The sequence below is a fragment of the Marmota marmota genome, unplaced genomic scaffold (assembly GCF_001458135.2).
Source record: "Marmota marmota marmota unplaced genomic scaffold, marMar, whole genome shotgun sequence".
Lineage (NCBI taxonomy): Eukaryota > Metazoa > Chordata > Mammalia > Rodentia > Sciuridae > Marmota > Marmota marmota.
In genome coordinates, this window is record NW_025999932.1 from 4,421,132 (window position 1) to 4,440,936 (window position 19,805).

At 40.7% G+C, this 19,805-nt stretch overlaps 1 protein-coding gene across 3 annotated transcripts in view; it reads left to right on the forward strand.

The window, feature by feature from the left end:
- The window catches only part of Nalf1 (NALCN channel auxiliary factor 1), a 566,094-nt gene that overhangs the window by 218,173 nt on the left and 328,116 nt on the right, over positions 1 to 19,805 (forward strand). The gene's annotated exons all lie outside the window — the stretch shown is intronic.

Below are 19,805 nucleotides of genomic sequence, written 5' to 3' on the forward strand. Positions count from 1 at the left end.
ATATATATATATATATATATATATATATATATATATATATCAACTTCTTTATTCATTCATCTGTTAATGGGCATCTAGGTTGGTTCCATAGCTTTACTATGTGAATTGTTCTACTATAAACATTGATGTGGCTGTGTCACTATAGTATGCTGATTTTAAAATCCTTTGGATATATGACAAGGAGTGGGATAACTGGGTGAAATTGTGGTTTTATTCCTAGTTTTTTGAGGAATCTCCATCCTGCTTTCCATAGTGGCTGCACCAATTTGCAGTCCCACCAGCAACATAGGAGTGTACTTTTGTCCCCACATCCTCACCAACATTTGTTGTTACATGTTTTCTTGATAATTGCCGTTCTCTCTCAAGTGAGGTGAAATCTCAGTGTAGTTTTAATTTGTATTTCTGTATTTGCTAGAGAAGTTGACCGTTTTTTTCATATATTTGGTGACCATTCATATTTCTTCTTCTGTGACGTGTGTTTTCAGTTCCTTTGCCCATTTAGCAACTGGATTATTTGTTTTTCTGGCATTGAGTTTTTGAGTTATTTATATATCCTGGAGATTAATGCTTTATTTGAGCGCAGGTGGCAAAGATTTCCTCCCATTCTGTAGGCTCTGTTTTTACATTCTTGACTGTAAAGAAGCTTTTTATTTTGGTGTCATCACATTTATTGATTGTTGAACTTATTCCTGTGCTTTAGGATTCTTGTTCAGAAAGCCAGTTCATATGTCAAAGTGTTAGGTCTACCTTTCCTTATAGAAGGTACACGTTTTCTGGCTTAATTCCTAGGTCTTTGGTCCCCTTAGCATTGGTATTTGTGCAGGTCAAGAGATGGGGATTTACTTTCATTCTATTACATATGCATTTCCAGTTTTACCAGTATTATTTGTTGAAGAGGCAATCTTTTCCCCAGTGTGTGAATTTGCTGCCTTTGTCCAGAAGGAGGTAAGTGCATTTGTGTCTTCTATTCTGTGTCATTGGTCTTTGGGTCTATTTTGGTGCCAATACCATGCTGTTTTTGTTACTATAGCTCTAGTATATTTTAAGGTCTGATATTGTGATGTCTCCTGCTTTCCTTTTCTCACTGGTCATTCTAGGTCTCTTATTTTTCCAAATGAATTTCATGACTGTCTTTTCTATTTCAATGAAGAACATTATTGGAATTTCAATGGGAATTTCATTGAATCTGTATAGCAGTTTTGGTAATATATCCATTGTTATAATATTTATTCTGCCTATCCAAGAACATGGGAGTTCTTTCCATCTTCTAAAGTCTTCCTCAATTTCTTTTTTTAGCATTCTGTAGTCTTCATTGCAGAGATCCACCACCTCTTTTATTAGATTGATTCCAAATATTTTATTTTATTTTTTTTTTGCAGCTATTGTGAATGAGATGGTTTTTCTAATTACTCTTTCAACCAATTCACCATTTGACAAAATACAGCATCCATTCATGTTTAAAACATTGGAAAAACTAGGGATAGTAAGAACATACCTCAACATTGTAAAAACTATATAAGACAAACCAAAGGCTGATACTATTCTAAATGGAGAAAAACTGAAGGCATTCCCTCTAAAAACAGGAACAAGACAAGGATGCCCTCTTTCACCACTTCTATTCAACATCATCCTTGATATTCTAACCTGAGTAATGAGGTAAAAGAAAGAAATTTAAGGGATACAAGTGGGAAAAGAAGAGTTCAACTATTTATGTTTGCCCACAACATGATTCTATATTTAGAAGACCCAAAAAACTCCACCAGTAAACTTCTAGAACTCATAAATAAATTCAGCAAAGTAGCAGGATACAAAATTAACACCCATAAATCAATTGCTTTCCTATACTCCAGTGATGAATCGACCACATGATATTTTCAAGGCATAAATTAGAATGCATAATTTTATTAAAAACTCCTGGGTCTTTCCTTTGCACTTAAGCTAAAACATTGACCATGTGCCCCGTGGTACTGCAGCCCACCTCCCTCTGTAGCCTCTGGGACTGTACCTCTCCCACACTCCAGCCACAGTGCCCTTCTGCTGTCTCGTTCCACTTGCCTCAATCTCTTTCCTGCCTTGGAAAGTTTGTTAATCCCTCTGTGCTCTATGGGGACTTTATATCCATACAGCGGATGGCTGGTTTCTTCAGGCTTCTTTCAGTTTCTACTACTATCTCCTGATCTTCAAAGAGGTTTTCCTGACCCTCTTATTTTGGCACAACCCCTCTACAGCCCAGCTCAGCTCCTGTTAGATGCTCCATGGCACTTTTCACAATGCAGATGGCTTTAATGCACTTGTTTTCTTTTGTGTTATGTGTTAGGTGAGAGTAAGGCGTGTGTTGCCTTATTTGCTGTGGAGAGACTAGTAAATATATGTTAGTGAATTAATAACTGACAGAACAAAGTGCACTTAGTTACCTGTTACCTGTTCCAAGCACTTCTAAGAATGATCCAGAGCCAGATTCCAACAAGGGAAGGTGACTGCAAAATTCTAGAGCATGATGGTTAGTCACAAATCATGATCAGTCAGGAGCCAGCATGAAAACGCCTGGCACTGGACTTGAGTGCTTGTAGGAATGCTAAAGAGAAAACAAAGAAGAAGAATGGAAAACTAAATTAAGAATACCTGAAAAGAGTGATCCCCCCATACCTTTGACCTCGGATCACCTTCTTCTCTCCATCTGTCGCTCATCTGTCACTCATGTGTCCTGTAGGCCTTCCTGCTGCAGTGGGGTTGTCATTAGTGGGGGGCCCTCCGCTGTAGCCCTGAGTCCCCAGGTGCCTTCCACAAGGCACATTTTCACTGAGCTGCTTAGTGTGGGGCCATGCACTGCCCACTGTGGTCTTGGCCAGGCATCTGTTAATTCTTGAGAATTGCTGCTTCTTGTTTCACACAGAGGTATTTAAGTCTAAACCTCTGTTAAGCTGTTAGTAAGTTGCTGTGTCAACAAGTGGTTACAAGAACACCATATTCTTCCTCACCAATGTTAAAAGGAAAGCTGTAGAATCTTTTCACAGGTTGATTGCAGCTAAGATTGTGGTAAGGTGGTTAGATGCAATCAATAAATGGCCAAATAAGCAAATCTTTCCCTGAGGATTTGGCACAGAAGGCTCCTTGCCATCCTGGATTGCTTCCTAGAGCACAAGTAAGGCTCTGTCTTTTTCGTTGACTGTGGTTAAAATTTAAAAATATGAAGATTTTCAAATCCAAGGTCTCAAGGTTTAAAGTATAAAATGCCTAATTTCCTTCATTTGGATAATTAAATCTCATAACAAATGGAATGGATCTGTTATGAATTTCCCTTGATAAATGAGAAATTTCTGTATGTATAAGCCTTGACATTTCTTCATGAAAAATAATTCTTAAAAATCATCACATTTTCTGCTATATGTGGAAAATTAATCTATATGAGCTTTTTATTTTCCATGTATGGCTGTTGTTCCGTCTTTCTATCCATGTTCTGACCACAGACGGAGTCTGGGTGTCCATCAGAGTCTGAATGCGGCAGAGCGTTGTTGGGGGGCTTTGCTGGTCATGTTACTCTGTGCTGGGGAGAATCCCGGGCATCTTCAGGACGGGCTCCTCCTTTTCCTTCTACCCCTGTTCCTGATGACCTCGGTCCCTGTGCACCTGCTGGCCTGGCATTTGTTCTACAAAGGATGAAACAGCTGTTGCTGGCATTTGCTTTTGACTGCAAGAAGGAAGAGTGAGGATCTTGCTTTCTGAGTTCAGTCCTGTAACAGGAGTTTCTCAGAAGGCTTCCCTGAATCCTGTATTTCATTTTCAGTTTTAAAATGTTTACATATCCTATATGGCAAAAAAAAGAAAGTTTAACATTTATTGATGTAAAACTGGTATGATGTCCTTGGACTACTATCGAATGTGATGGCATCTGTGGTGACAGGGAGTATTCTCATGGAGATTAGGCTGTCGTCAAAGCACATTGACAGAAATCAGTTACTAGGGATCAGGTGCCAATGTAACCTCAGCCCTGTGCGTGTATGTGTGCACAAGTGTGTCCATGCACTGGAATTTAATGTTCATATTTAAATTTCCATTTTCTATGCTGATGAACTTTTATTTTTGACTTTTTGATGTTTCTCTTTTCTACAAAGCTTTCGTGCTGCTGATACAGATATTGATATTGCGCCCCCTCCTGTCTTTGGCAGCAGTCTGGAAGTCACTAAGAAAGCAGCTGTCACTGAGCATCTGCTGGGTGGCAGGCACCTTAGAGCCCTTTGTAGTCTAATCCTCACAACAGCCCTATGCAGAGCTCACAACTGCACCCATTTTGCAGATGGGGACTCTACAGATTGACATTATAAATATCCATTAGATCACAGAACTTTTAAATGGCAAAGCGGGGATTTTAACCCAGGCTATAGGAGACTTGGTTTAGAGACATGCCTCACCAAGCAGCTACCATATGTGTAAGTGATGATATTCATCAGTCTTAAGAGGGCTTGCAGTTTAACAGAGCAGAATGCACTCCACATTAACAAAACAGTCAAGGAAATGATTTCCAAGTGCCTCCCAGACTTTTTACATTACAGCATACAAAGCTTGTGTTCAGGCAAAGTCAAAGAGACTGGTTCAGAAGGAAGCAGCTGATCCCCGCCACTCCTGAAGGAGGTATTGTGCCTTACTGTGCCTGTTCCCTGCCCCATGGCATGAAGAGGACCACTGTATCTTATGTCCTGGAAATTGAAGGAGAGAGGGCTGCAGAGAGCTCAGTGTTTTATGGATTCATGCAGGGTTTGTGAAGTAATGGTGGAATTCAGACAGGAAGAGTTGTGGGGGGATATAATTATGCAGTAAGAACAGGAAGAGGAAGTCGAAGCTAGGAGACCCGCACCCCTGGGTGCCGGGACGACAGAGCGGGAAAGAGGCTGAGCCCTGCAGAGTGCACTGCAGACAGACTGCTGCAGTCCTACAGAGACACGTGGTGGTTCCTGTCCTTACAAGGGAGAAAACGAACGCACAGTCTCACTGAAGTGAGGAGATGAAGCAGTGTACTGTTGACTGATGCTGAAATGATGACTTCGTATTTTAGGTGTCTGTCATTAGAAATAAAAGGAATACAGAGTGTAAATAAAAGAAAAAACAAAGTTCCAGAAAGTGGTAGCTACATTCCAATATTTCAGAGTAGCAAAGAGAGTCTTTGTAGTCCTTGGACAAACTCCCACCTTTATCCAGAGAAGAGATGGTCAACCAGTTTAATTCATGAGCTTTTCCTTGAAGATCACTGTTTCCAAGCATGATTTTAAGTTCTTCCTAAATATTGATTCATCCAATCCTCAAAACATCCTTGTGAGTTTTATACCATGACTGTTCCCATTTTATGCAGGTGAAATGAGACAGGGCTTGGGTAATGGCCTAGGATAGTACAGGAAGCAGGGTGCCCTGCAGAGGCTGCTACTCAGGTAGTGGGGTGAGGAGGAGGGGAGTCACAGCAGCAGCTGACCCATCCACTAAGAACCTGAGTCCTCATGAGAAGCACCCATGCAGAGACTCTGTCCTCAGTCCTTGGTGATGTTAGAGGAGGTGGAACTTCTAATGTTGCATCAGGCCATTTAAAATGGTCACTTTTAGAGAAGAGAGTGTATGTTTCCAGCTTTGAAAGATTTAGAATTTGGTTTGACAGAAAAGCCCTTTCCCTGTCCCTTACACAAAGCCATCTGACACCCAGCACTGGATTCTGACTCTCACATCTGAAGAGGAAAATCGTGTAAGCAGGAAATGTCCTGGAGGGACATGGCTGAGGGCTTGTAAGACAGTCCTTTCCTCTTTGGAGTCTCTGTTTTTATCTTTAAAAAGGATGTGGCTCCCCTTCTCGGGGCTGCAGTGAGGAAGCCAGGGCAGAGCCCACCCCCCATGGTCACTTTGCCAATGTAGTTGCTTTTTTTTTTTTTTTTGTCTTTTTCTGCTTAACAAGAAATAGGGTTAAATTTTCATTCCTGATTAAATCCGACATCATTCCTAAGAAAACCTATTTCAATTTGACTTAAAAATATTTATTGAATGTCTACTTTCTGCTAACATTTACACTCAGTTAACTGAGTTGATTCATTAAATCACTTGGGAAGAGTTACAGGCACGCGGGTGAAGCAGGGCTTCCCTTCTGGTGCCACGGGATGGGGTAGGGCTCAGAAGGGAGAAGTCAAGGTGCTTCCAACAACAGGTAGGCTGATGTCCAAGATGCATAGAGCTCTTTGGGGAAAATTATACATTCATGTCAGGCACTCTGTCTGACAAAGTAAATTGGTTGTCATCTCCCTTTGACACTGGATAGGAAACCCAGGGGATATCCTTGCCATCAGCCATTCTGCACGCCAAGAAGGGAGCGGACACCTGGCTGCGAGGGAGAGTTTCAGGACCAGGTTGATGGACAGCTGCCCACCTGTTACTTTTATCACTTAATGTGCCCAATAAGGAGAAAAGATGGCGTGACAGTAGTCACCCCTGAAAATAACTTTCTTCCCTTTATTCAAGGTTGAATGTAGCAGAAGATTTCAAATTTTTATCAGGGACAAGCTCCAAAATTAATATCTACAGTAAAAATAAGCAAGAAACAAAACAAAGTAGCAAATTTGAAAACTCTCCCGGGAGTGTCCTCCTTTCCCTCTGAGCAGAGGCTTCTCCTTCAGCCCAACTTTGCGCCCCTTACTTCCTCTGCAGAGGTGGTGGGGCTTTGTTCAAATTGTGATAAAGTCCTCTACTCTGTGTCATTTAGAGTTTTCCAGAGAAATGGAATGACTCCACCCCTCCTCAGATAAAAGCCTTGGAACTTGGGGTCCCTGACAACCAACATGGAGGTGGCCTTGCCTGTGGGCCCATCTCTACTTTATTCCCATGTAAATGATATGTGTCTCTGATTAATTTTATTATAACAACTTTAATGACACCTAATTCTTCAGGTCTTCCTCAGCTTATGGGCAGCCCAGACTCAAGCTTCTAACTTTGACCTACTAACTCAAATACTTCTTTTAAGTACTTGCATATATTTTATTTTCAGAAATCACACATAGCATGGTTATAAGTATACTGATGGCTTATCAATGAAAAATTTATGAATATAGCATCTAATTATTTTCTCTTAAAATCGTACTTTAGAGATCTTTTCATTACAATATCATATAAATGGAGGTTGAGGGTGTTCTGAAATTTGTCATTTGACTGTATGTTGATGCATACAGTGTGACAGTGTGAGCAGCCGTGTGACATGGGACAGGGCGAATGTGGTGAGGGTCTCGTGACACCCAACACTGCCTCCATGCCTGTGGAGGGCTGCCCCACTGACTCACCCCTGCGTTGCCTGTTAGCTCATTTCTCCCATTTACTGATCAAAATTTACTTTTTCAAACCATTTACATTTGTGTGAATCTAAGGACAGGAAGCATCTCAGTGAGAGCTGAGGCTGTCTCCCTTGACACGTAGCAGGCTCTTCTTCTTGTGCTTCCGTGTTCTCTTGGGTTTCCTTCTGCTATTTTTTTGATTGATTTGGAATATTTATCATTTGTCAGCTTTGCATATGAAAATATTTTCTCCATGTATGTTACTTGGCTTTCCATTTCTGATTTTTTTTTTTAACAAATGATGTTATTGACAATAGTTGCTAAAATTACTTTTTTTAAGGAGTGGGAGTTATCTTGAAATCTTAATCAATTCATAGTATCGTATGATTTCGTCTCCTTTAATTTTTAAATATGCTTAATTACATTTTTATAGACCAAACATTGTGTAATCCTGGCTTATGTATCTACAATTAGCTGTATGTCACCAAGGATGACTCCGACACAAGCCGTAGGTTTTATAACCTGGCAACACCACGTTCAGTGACAACATCTGCCTGGCTATGCACATCCTGGGTTGAAACGACAGGAACATTTATTTCATCCTAGGTCTGCAAATCGGGCAGAGACTTGTAGACTCCGTTCATCCTGCTTCATGTGGCATCAGCTGGGGCCACTTGGAGGAGCTGGGTCACCTGTGGACTTGCTCATCAGGCTGGCTTTTGTCGAAACTGGCTTTTGTTTGGCATGGTTCCGGGCTGCTGGCGGGAAGGAAGTCATGTGACTGTGTGACTTCTCTCTGGGGTCCTAGGTTCCTCTCCACATTGTGCCTGGATTCCAAGGGCAAGTGTCCCAGGACAGCCAGAAGTGGCTGTGTTCTGTTTTGTGTCCAGTCTAAGAAGCCACCGAGCATCCTTTCCAACCCTCTGTTCATTGAATAAAATATGAAGTTGGGACCCTTCAGAGAAGGGGAGAAATTGCATGTTACCTTTGAATGGAAGAGAAGCCAAGGAACCTGCAGACATGTTTTAGAACAATATGGGATAGAAATGTTAAAGAGGATGGAGTTTCACCCGCGGTGGTGCTTAGAGTCCAGCGATTCAATGGAGATGGGAAAGCACCGAGCTTCTGCAGAGAAACGCTGAGGGAGCTGACCTACTAACTCAATCTGCTGTCTGGACACAGGTTCTCCTTAGATCCTCACAGACCTTCAGGGGAAGCTTCTATGATTATTCCCCATTTAAAAAGAGGAAAATGAGACCAGGGTGGTTAAGCGAATTGCCCAGGGTCACACAGCTGTAAGTGAGAGAAAAGAGCTGCAGCCCACTTGCTCTGACTCTGGAACCCAGGGCGCTAATCACACATTTCTTTTGCTACTGCAGGAGTCATTGGGCAGGTGCAGAGTAGATGGGGTGGAAGAGGGCTGAATCTGTTCCTCAGGAGACAAGGAAATCAAATGAGCCTCCTCTTTCGTTTGTTTTTTTTTTTTAAACATTGATTTGTCTTTTAGTTGTAGTTGCACACAGTACCTTTATTTATATGTGGTGCTGAGGATGGAACCCAGGATCTCACACATGCTAGGCGAGCGCTCCACCACTGAGCCACATCCCCAGCCCCATGAACCTCCTCTTTCATTTGTCCATTTTGGACCTCTTCTCTTGAAGAAAAAAAAAAAAGCTAGCTGAAGTTTTTCTATTTTTACTAGTTTCAAAGAAGCCATCACCAGTTTCTTTCTTAATTAAAAAAAAATTAGCCACGTTTATTTTTAGCCTTTAGAATCAAATTCCCAGCTAATTTCTTTGCAGTACCCATTCGCATCATGGATGTCTAAGTCTAGTGAAGCTGACTTGCTCACGTTTAGTGTGTGGAATTCTTGTTGTTCCATTCTGAATACTTGCCAGGGTCATTATGGCTTCCTCCTGGCCGTCTTTTTAGATGAAATGCCTCAAATATCTTCAGCCTGGGTTTAGGACACTTACAGACCCTCCAAGTGTTCTCTAGGAAGTATCTTCAAGCATCTTGTAGGAAGTGCAGCCGCGTGTTCTAAACCTGATGAGAATCAGTCTTCCTAACAGCAGAGAGGAGTGACCAGCAGTCCAAAGGGACGGAGGCAGAGTTCATAGGGCATCTTCGTTAACTAAGCAAAGTGATAGACTGTGAAATGACACCAAGTCAAGATCAATATATTATTTCACTTTGTAGGACAGAAAAAATGTATTTTAATGAAATCCAAATCACTGACTCCTCAGAGAGACAATATTGTAAAAGAAGATTTCCAGCTAACCAACTGACTAATTATCTAGACTGAAAACATTAAGAAATTAACATTATTTAAATCGGATTTTGTTCTCACTTGTCATTGCATATACTTTATTTGTATTAATTTATTGTTTTGATTTTTGCCTTGCATGGCTTGAACATAGAGCACCATGCATGCCAGATAAGTGCTCTACTCCCGAGCTGCACATCCTGTCCCACCACATACACTTTATTTCCTCTCAAAAATGTCAATGAATGCAGAATTGACAGAGAGCTAGAGAATGTCTCCTGGGGGGACAGTAGATTCACATCTACTCTTGGCTGTGGCCAGTGTGAACACTAGTGTCCTCGTCTTAGTAATTACTATAGCAAAGAACATAGAATGTTCATGTTGAGACTAATTTAATTGTACATGTGGGTTTAAGATGAAAGCACATTTTGCCTGCAGTGTGTACATATACGAAGAATTGCATCCTCTAGGGTATTTTGGGAGATTTGAGTCCTGAATACCAAGATTCAAACATCCCTAGATTTGTGTCCCAGGGTGGGTTACGGCTTCAGTGACATGTCCTGGCTGGGTCTACATGTGTTTGGAATGGATTGACTGGCGCCTAAGAGGCTCAGCATTAGCTCCTCAGCATGGAAACAGGTCGCCTGCTAGAAAGCATTCCAGAAAATGTTTCCTTCCACTAATGTGTCTCACTGCGTGGAGGGCATGTTTCCCAGCAGCAGTGACCGGAGCCACTCTGTGTCATCTGGGTATCCTTGTCTGGCTCTCTGTAAGCACACCATATGGAAAAATGGGCCACACTGCCAGGCCAGGCAAACAGATGGGAATTTCCAAGAAGGACAAAGTACGGATTCTTCCTTTTGGAGGAATAAAGGCCTATTTTCTTTGGTAAGTCACTAGTTGGCAAAACCTAAAAATAATACCCATGGCAAAACCCAGAAGATCAGAAGTAAGAAGCAGCAGAAGCTCAGAGAGACACGACGAAGTAAGTTCCTCATTCAGCTTGTGCACATCGAAAAGCAAGTCCTGAATCACTTCCTAGCAAGTGGGGGAAAGCCCTTCCTTCTGTAGGACCAGGGGTCCTGAGCTGCGGCGCTGGGGAGGGAGGAGGAGGGTGCAGGATACGCTTGGTGCTGGGAACAGCAGCAGCTCAACCGGTTTCCCCGGCAGAGAGCACATCGAGGTCTTAGGACATGATTTAAGGAGAACATGGGACTTCCTATTTGTGGTTGTATGAATAACGTCCTGACAGAAATGGAAGCTGGGCTTGGACCAGCACCTTACTTCAATCATCCTTCAGTGTGTGCTAGGACAGAGCAGCAAAGGGCACCTCCCGGAGTCCCTCTGCACCAGACTCCACAGCCCAGTCATTCTGTGACCTTGAACATGTTGTGACACCTCCAATTCTGTTTTATTATCTATAAACATAAACAATACTGTGTTAACTTTAGAATATGCTTTATTTTTATTTCCTAACAGGAAACTGTATATAACATGCTTCGCAGAGGGCTGGCACGTGGTAAGCCCTCAGACTGATGGGAGCTCTCGCCATTGCCGTTCATGCCGTTCCCCACCTCCTAGCTAGCAGGGGCTGGAAGGGGACATGCCCACGTCTGTTCCATGCAAGACCCAGCTGGGACACTAAGGGTGCAGGGGCCTCATGGAAGTCATACTGTCGGCCACTATCATTGGTATTGTGGACTGGCTGAGAAAGGCTTCCGAGATGAATTTCATGCTGGGAACTGAAATCTCTGAAATCAAAGTATTATGGGATATTAATGAGGCAATTTGCCGTATTTGGATTCTTTTCTCAAACCGTGTTTTGTTCCCCAGCCTTAATTACAGAGAATAACGTTGTCTTTTCAACTGAGTCTTGAATATTAAGCATGTAAACTGGATAGCATGTTATACTTTCCTGAAATCAGCAGTGTTTTGTTCAGATATGCTTACTAAGAAAGGAAAAATCTACTAATTCAGGTTCGAGCTTACACTGCTTGGAGTATTTTCATTTTGATTCTGAGTCTTCTAAAATGTCTAATTATATAAATGAGAAAAATGGTTTCTAAATTCCTTAGAAAGAGGGGAAAACCCACTGAATTCTAAGTGTGGATTTTCTAAACATGGATTTTCATTTTCTAAAAATATGAGAAAATAATTAAAAAACAAAAGTTTCAATGCAGTCCCTCAAGTTCCTAAACAGCCAAAGAAGCACTTTCAGTGTGTCTTCATCCGAAGGGTAGTGATCATCACTGCTGACAGGAAGGCACTTGTAAGGACGACACTCATTTCTGATCTGAAGGCCACTGATAGAGTAAACCTTGGCGGTAGAATGCTATTGGTATTTTTCTTTTGTGTGCTTGGGTGCACTTTCTGAAGTTGTAGATATAGCTACATGAACTCTTTTGGTCTTCAGATACAGAGGACAAATTATTTCTGGAAAATCCCAAAATTGAAAATTACTTTTCTCTCAATTCAAAAGCCATTCTTTGGACAGGATGGTATATGCCTGTAATCCCAGTGGCTCAGGAAACTGAGACAGGAGGATAGTAAGTTGGAGGGCAGCCCCAGCAACTTTGTAAGGCCCTCAGCAATTTAGCAAGATCCTGTCTCAAAATAAAAAATAGAAAGGGCTGGGATGTGACTCAGTGTTTAAGTGCCCCTGGATTCCATCCGCTGTGTCGGAACAGATAAATCTATTCTTTGGGTTGAAGCCCATTGCCCAGCCTGTGAGGGGCGGGTGTGGCCTCTTGCTGCACTGGGTAACAACATGGCCCACTCCCCCAGAGCACTGTCAGACCTAGAGGCTGCCAGTGTCCAAACCTGCAATAAGCACAGTGTTCTCAAAATAGGGACCTTCTTCCACACAATCCCACTGGCCTTGGGCATCCCCAATGGAAGCAGAAAATGGAGATTCAGATAGGCCTCCGCTCACTGGGCATCCTATGGTGGCTGATGGTTTGATCTTAGTTTCTGTGTCTTCTTCAGTTTAGTCCTGCCAGGTTTTCCGTCGGCTCTGGGTCTGTGTTGTCCATCACCCATATGTGTCAAAGGAGAGGTGGGGACTTCTACAAGATCCATTTTTCTCTTTTATCTACAGATTAGCATTTTAATAAATAACCCTGTATCATTGATTACCTGCTCTCATCTTTACATAGTTGATGACTTGGGCCTTTTAAAAGTAACTTATTATTGCTTCAAAATCAAACAGAACCACCTTTGTATTTGGCCTACTTTCCCAACCGAGAGTACATTCTGAATTCTGAACAACTGTGGGTAGAACACGTCAATCTTTCTTATTAAGAAATGAAGTGGCCCCTCTGTATTTTTGTCAGAAAATGGAGTCTCAGGTCCATTCAACACCTGGAAAAGTGAACAGAAAGAACATTGTAGTTACAAATGCATTTTTAAAAGCATTTCAGTAGCATTTAAATTTTATAACTAATTATCAAATTGCATGTGTATAAAACAAAAAAAAGTGATCACTTTCATTAATTTTAACATGGCTTTATAAAACAAGGATTAAGTTTTTAAAAAGCAGTTTTGATTTGATCAGAATTTATTTTCCTAGACAGGACTTTGACCAGAGAATCTGTATTAAGAGAGCTGCTAACTTACCTTGCCCTTCTGCCACTAACTAGGCCTCTTTGCCATGTCATTTATCAAGTAGAGGAAGATTTTCTGCTCAATTACTAAAGAAGAGAAGATGTGAAATACGCTTTTATTGATAAGTTAATATGAAATATGAACAGTTACTAAAGAGCGGAACCTGAACTCTACTGCTTCGTTATATCTTCTTTCCCCTGTCCCTCTCCTGCAAGGACTTGTCCAGAGCCCTCCCGGAGAGGACAGACCCTCCACATTCCACTAAGATAACTCCCATTCATACTTCAAGACCCTGCCTGCACATAGTTTTGCCCATTTGTTCAACAAATACGGCTGAAATTAAATTGTGTTTCAGGAGTATTTCCAAGTACCCTGACACAACCATCATTGTCTGAGGGAGTCAGATGCTACTTTATTATTATTATTTTTAATCCTTTATTTGCCAATATGCTCCTAAAGTCAGAGTCTGTGTGTCCTCCTTGACCCCTCTTGCGAGGCATGGTCTTGACACCTCTCTGTAAACAGCAGCTGCCGGTGATGCTGAGCAACTGTGAGGCAAGAAAGGCATGGAGGAGTTTGTAGACTAAGTGAGTTGTTAGCCAAAGTATTGAAGTATTTTGATTTTGATGAATATTATACTAAAACAATATTAATTGAAATAACAGATTTTTATTAGAATGTCTGGCCATCATCTGAGAAGATATTAATCTGTTTGATAGTTTGGGGCAGTCCATGTCTGTGAACTTCCTGTAAAAATGGCATCTTTCCTTGTGGGATGAAAGTCATTCATCATGCTAACTCAGCTTGCAACTCGAGGGAACCAATGAAAAGTCCCCATTGTTCTGTCCTCAGGCTATGGATTCAGCTCAGGGGCAGAAGGCTGGCCAGCATCTGCTGGCCCTGGGTCTTACCCCTGCTACCACACACACGCAATGGAAGCATTCTTCTGCTTTACTTGCTATCTATTGCAGGTCCATGAGTTTCCTGTATAACACTCTCGTATTCTCTAGATAAACTTAATTGTATATGTCTATTTTCATTTGTTGAAACTCATAATCTTCATACTTAAACCTTAAAAGCCATATTTTTATTTATAATATCTCTAGCCACCAGAAGTATAGCAAATGATATATTTATCTATGGTTTTGTGATCATATTTATAAGTTATGATGGTATCACTCCAATAATAATGACATATTATGTCCATGTTCAGCTATATAATGGGGAAATATTTAAACTTATTTAAATTTGCCCCTTTGCAAAAGACTAGATATTTTTATGATGTGTTTATTTAGGGAATTGCCAAATTCCTACAGCTAGGTGGGTATAATTATCCTAAACTTCCTCAGGCAACTTATTTAAATAAAAGAAACAAGTGATATTTGTTCATTGGATTTCCTTTTTAATCATTGCATTTCTTAGCTTCCTTTTCCTGTGACCTAGTTAAAATACACATGTGAAGTTAGACTACCTAGAGAAGAAAAAAATAAAAAAGAAATGATATGTTGTTCAACTTCACTAGTAACTCATAAACTATTTTAAACTAAAAATAAATAAGTGGAATTTTATACTCATTGGATTTTTAAAAAAAAATACTATTTAGCAATAGCAAGTTTTTAGCTGGGACCTGAAAATAATTGGAAATCAGGTGATACTGGTGGAGATGCAGAACATATGTATCTACTTTGGAGAGCAACCTAGCAACTTTTTAAAAAGAAGTCACTGGTTGTATGTAGTATGTCCTAGGTATACCCCAGGACATATCGCATGTGCACAAATCACGTCTGACATGTTCTGCGAATATTTGAAACAGCACAAGCATTCATCAGAAAAATAAATTGTTGCCAACTCATGCTGTAGATACTATAAAATGAGTAAAATGAATTGATTTTTTTTTTTTTGGACAAGTACTTATTGAGCATCGTGTGGTCTTCTAGTCTTGGAAGACAGATGAGAAAAAACAAGCAATAGCACAAATTTTGGCTTAGATGACTTTCTATGCAGAGAAGACTGTGTCAGATCATGATCAGTGAGAGGAAATGTGAGGAATGGTAAGTGAATAACCATCCTAGGAGGTCAAGCCAGGCCTCCGTGAGCCAGTGATACCTGAGAGAGACCTGACTCAAGCAAACGTGCAAAGCAGGCAACTGCAGGGAGAAAGGCGGTCCCTCAGAGGAACAGTTCCAAAGTGTGGAAGTTAGAGGGTCATAGAGTAGGGGACAGAGGAGGTGGAATAATGGAATTCCCAGTACTTATTTGGGCAAGAGTGAGAATGGAGCATTCTGGGGATGGGAACAGTAAAACACCTGTTTTATTACTTTACATTTGGTATGCTCATCAGACATCTGATCAATGATGTCGTCTTGCCAACAATAAAGCTAGCATTCAAGCAGGAAATTTCAGGACTTACAAGTGTGTGCTTGAAAATCTTCCTTGTATAAACTGATTCAAAAAATAACCATGAGACTGACTGCAGCTGGGGAAATGTAGGTGAGTGGCAGAGTGTTGCTTTCCGTCATGCAGGAGGCCCGAGGTTCAATCACTAGCACAAAAGAAAGAAAGAAAAAGAAGAGAAAACGATCCTTGGGTTTTTCGAATATTTAGAGATTAGAGAACAAGTATTTAGAGATTAGACAACGTAAGTATTCATCCAAGAAAATAGGAAGCAATTACCAAAGATAAAGATGGTGAATCAAGAAAAATTTGTGCCCATAATACAAAACTAAATAAAGAGAAAATCACATACTGATGAGAAATTAGGGTTGCATGTGTGTGTGTTTATTGTGTGATTGTATAAACTTGGGTGTTTGTGTGTCCATAGAGCAAATTCTGGAAATATACACCAAAACATTCACCATCAAGTTGAGATGCTTAAGGTTTGGGATGGATTTTAATTATCTGTTATTCCTTACTCTATTGATTGAATATTTTTCAGTAGTTATGCATTATGTTTACAATTAGTGAAAGTTGTTATCTTTTTAAAAAATCAGACATTTATTACCATTGTTTTAGGTAAAGTTTCTAATTCATATTTATGATTCTATTGAACTATCTAATATTGGCAACTTTTCTTTTGTCAACTTTGTTTTTTACCTAGAAACAAGCCATTTGCACAGTTCAATACCCTTATGTTATTTGTGTTATTTGTAAGAACATAATAACTGGGAAGAAATCATTTCAATAGGTGTGAGATTGATAGTCTCAGGTGGACCTTACTGCACATGTTAAAACCCATGCAATTGCACTGTCCTTATTATAGAACAGAAAAGTGTGTGGGAGTGAGGTACTCAGTAGGAGAACCTACTGGAGATGCTTTCTAAAGCCAGAACAAAAGCATCATTGAGCCAACTTTGCCTTAATTTACCTCCTGTATGTGTCCAGGAGGCCAGGAGTATGTGAATACATGTGTGTGCATGTGTGTACCTTAGTTACATAAGCCACAAGTCTTTAAGACAACACACCTGCTGCTTCTTGCTAATGTCTTTGATAATTATAACCTCTTATGAAGATCCACTTGAAAAGTCTCTTCTCCTTGTCTGCAAAAGCACTTCTGATATTCTTAAAGGACATAAGTCAGAAGCAGCCCCCTTCATATAGGCAAAATATCAGATCTCAATTAAAAAGGTTTATCTCAATTAAAAATATATCAAAATATGTCAAACAAATGTCAAACTGAAACAGGAAAAAAGTCACATACCTAGAGGATCCGATTGTTATTTTAAGTGATTTGTAATAACTTTAAGAAGTTCTCCTTCCTAAAAGAATAGGCCTAATGCCTTTCTCTGGGGTAAGCTTAGCATTGAGTGTATTGCCTTTTCCTATAACACTCTTAAACTTCTTCAAAGAACTTGACACATCAAGGCTAACTTCCTAGTGAGACTGATAGAGATTTGGATTTTGCCAGGAACCTGCTACCCTGCATCTGCTTGCCTTCCCCTTGGTCCATCCCATCTCCACTGAAGAGGTCTTCCTCCTATTCCACTCAGGACTGTGTCCCCCACACACCACAAAGCTATGGTTGAGTTCTGGCAGTTTCCATCTTAGAATTTTAGCTAATGCCTTTCTATCTCAACCAGAACCCTAGCGTTTCCAAAAACTAAGCAGAAAAGCCACATGGCGCGCTATACTAGAATAGGGTGACACACTGACCATGTGTCTGGCTGTAGGGTAGCACCTTCCCACTCCTGTGCTAAAATGGGTGGAGTTCTCTGAGCCTTAGTTTTGCAGTTACTTGAAATGGCTGAGTTTTGCTCACAGGTTGCTCATGGACAAAGAGGAAGCATGTGACAGCGCAGTCAAATCAGAGGAGACCTGGTAGAAAGAGCTCTGCATTTCTCTTAAGAAATGCCTATCTGGAAAATACGACAGTTTGAAAGCATGCATTGGGAACATTCTTGCTATTATGAAAATAAACTCAGCTGTAAAGCAGAACTGGTTGAGCCTTCTCTGTTTCTGCTCCTTATGGAATGGAGTGCATGCAGATAAGGGCCATGGAAAGCATAAATACCCAGACGATACCAGAAAAACATCCCTGAACAATCCACTCCCTTTTTTTTTTTTCCAGTGCTATCAGTAGACAATCTGAGACAGCTTCAGCCGGCAGTTTCCATACCCTGAAGTCTGTGGACTGGGACAGTACATACAAGGATGATTTTTTTAGGGCCCACATCATGTTCTCATTATGTGCTAGATTTGGTATACTCCAATTAAATGATCACAGTCCCCTGTGAGGAGCAGGCTCATGATTTCAAGATGACCGGGTGGCTTGTTTTAGTACAAAGAGGCCAAAGGGCTTTCCTGTCCCCCTCTCTATGACACTGAAACACCTCTGGGACACGGTGGCTGGCATGTTCCTGGAGTGCTTCCTGACCACATGTGTGAGTGTGTGTGCCCGAGGATGGCAGTGGCTAACTAGTGTGACATCTGCTGATGGGAGCATGGACAAGGGGTTCCTGGATGGGAGTTTGGAGCCAGGGTTTTTCAACTTCCCACAGAGCTGTCTTTGTGAATCCACCCTTTCAAAGTAGCCCTTAAGGGGAAACAATGCTTTATTTTTATTTTCCAGTTTATAGAGACATATTTGGTGTTGATTTTTGACTCAACCAGAAACTATTGAGCATGATTTTACGATTTAAACATAACTTGTGTGGACGTGTGGAATTATTTTGGCGATGTTTTTTGTCATTTCTTGTTCTCATGCATTGAGCACTACTAGATAGAAAGTTTGGGGGTGAGATTCTTTGAAGGACAGTAAATAAATATACAGTGCTTCATAATAGACCATTCCAATCTAGCAGAAGAAATGCACAGATGTACACCCAGACACAGAGGGGACAGAGAGAGAAGAAAAGAGAGACAGAGGGAGAAGGAGAGAGGAGAGCAAGGAAAGGAAGAGGGGTGGTGGGTGCATGACTGACTCCATATTTTACTATTCAAATTCATGCAAATAATTCTGTATTCATTATTCATAAATTAAGTCATCAAATATTTATTGAGAGCCTAATTTCCCTGGCAATAAAGTAAAGGAGAGTGTATTCAGGAGAAGATTGACATAGCAGGCTATGTGCTTTCGGGCTGTCAGGCTGTCAGCTCTGGGACAGCACAGAACCACAGCCTGGACTTAATGTAACACTCTCAACCCAGTCTCAGTGAGCTGGAGAGCAAATGGATGGGCTTTGACTGTCAGTTTCAGAGAATGTGGAAATGAAGAAAGTGAGATGGATTTTTATCTAGAAGGTGGATATAATGTCATATTTTAGAACAAAAAAAGATTGATTAATTGGCTGATTTTTTAAAAGTTTTGTACTAATGCAGATGATAAAGTTATGGTTCTATTTAAGTCATATTATCTGAGGGCAAGAGGCTCAGTATTCTAGAGTTGCCATTGCATGTCACAATCTCCCTTATCATTGCTGAAAAGACACTCCAAGTGCCGGAGCCTTAGCAATCTGTCCAGGAACGCCCACTCTTGTTTCTGTTCTCTGCATTCTTAACCTGGTCTTTTTCTGGATCTAGACTTATAGCATCGAGTGATTATTAATCACTGGTCATTGAGTATTAACCATTACCATGGTGAACCTGATCTCAAGTAAAGGATGTCCCCCAGCCTTGGAGGAGCTCAGTGTTGGCACTTACTGAAGATACAAGGTCAAAGTTTGGGGAAATGAACTTTGGTTTCTCATAGCTCTTAAATCCTATGTGCCTATAATTTTTCTTATAATTTACCAACTAAATTTATTTAAAACTTTTACTCATGCTGGGAATTGCTAGTGACCATACCTATTTCTAGGTAAAAATCAATTCGGTAAACATTTTTCAACACAATATGTCTTAAGCATTATAATAAAATTGGGTGATTAGAAAGTTACCATAAACCCGGTGCACTTGTGTGGGCTGCAATTCCACCAACTTTGGAGGCTGAGGAAGGAGGACCTCAACACTGCGGATGATTTTTTTTAGGGCCCACATCATGTTCTCATTATGTACTAGATTTGGTATACTCCAATTAAATGAGACTGTCCCCTGTTAGGAGCAGGCTCATGATTTCTCAACAATTTACCAATATCCTGTCTCAAAATAAAAAATAAAAAGAGCTGATGTTGCTCACTGGTTAAGCACCACTGTGATTAATCTCCAGTACCAAT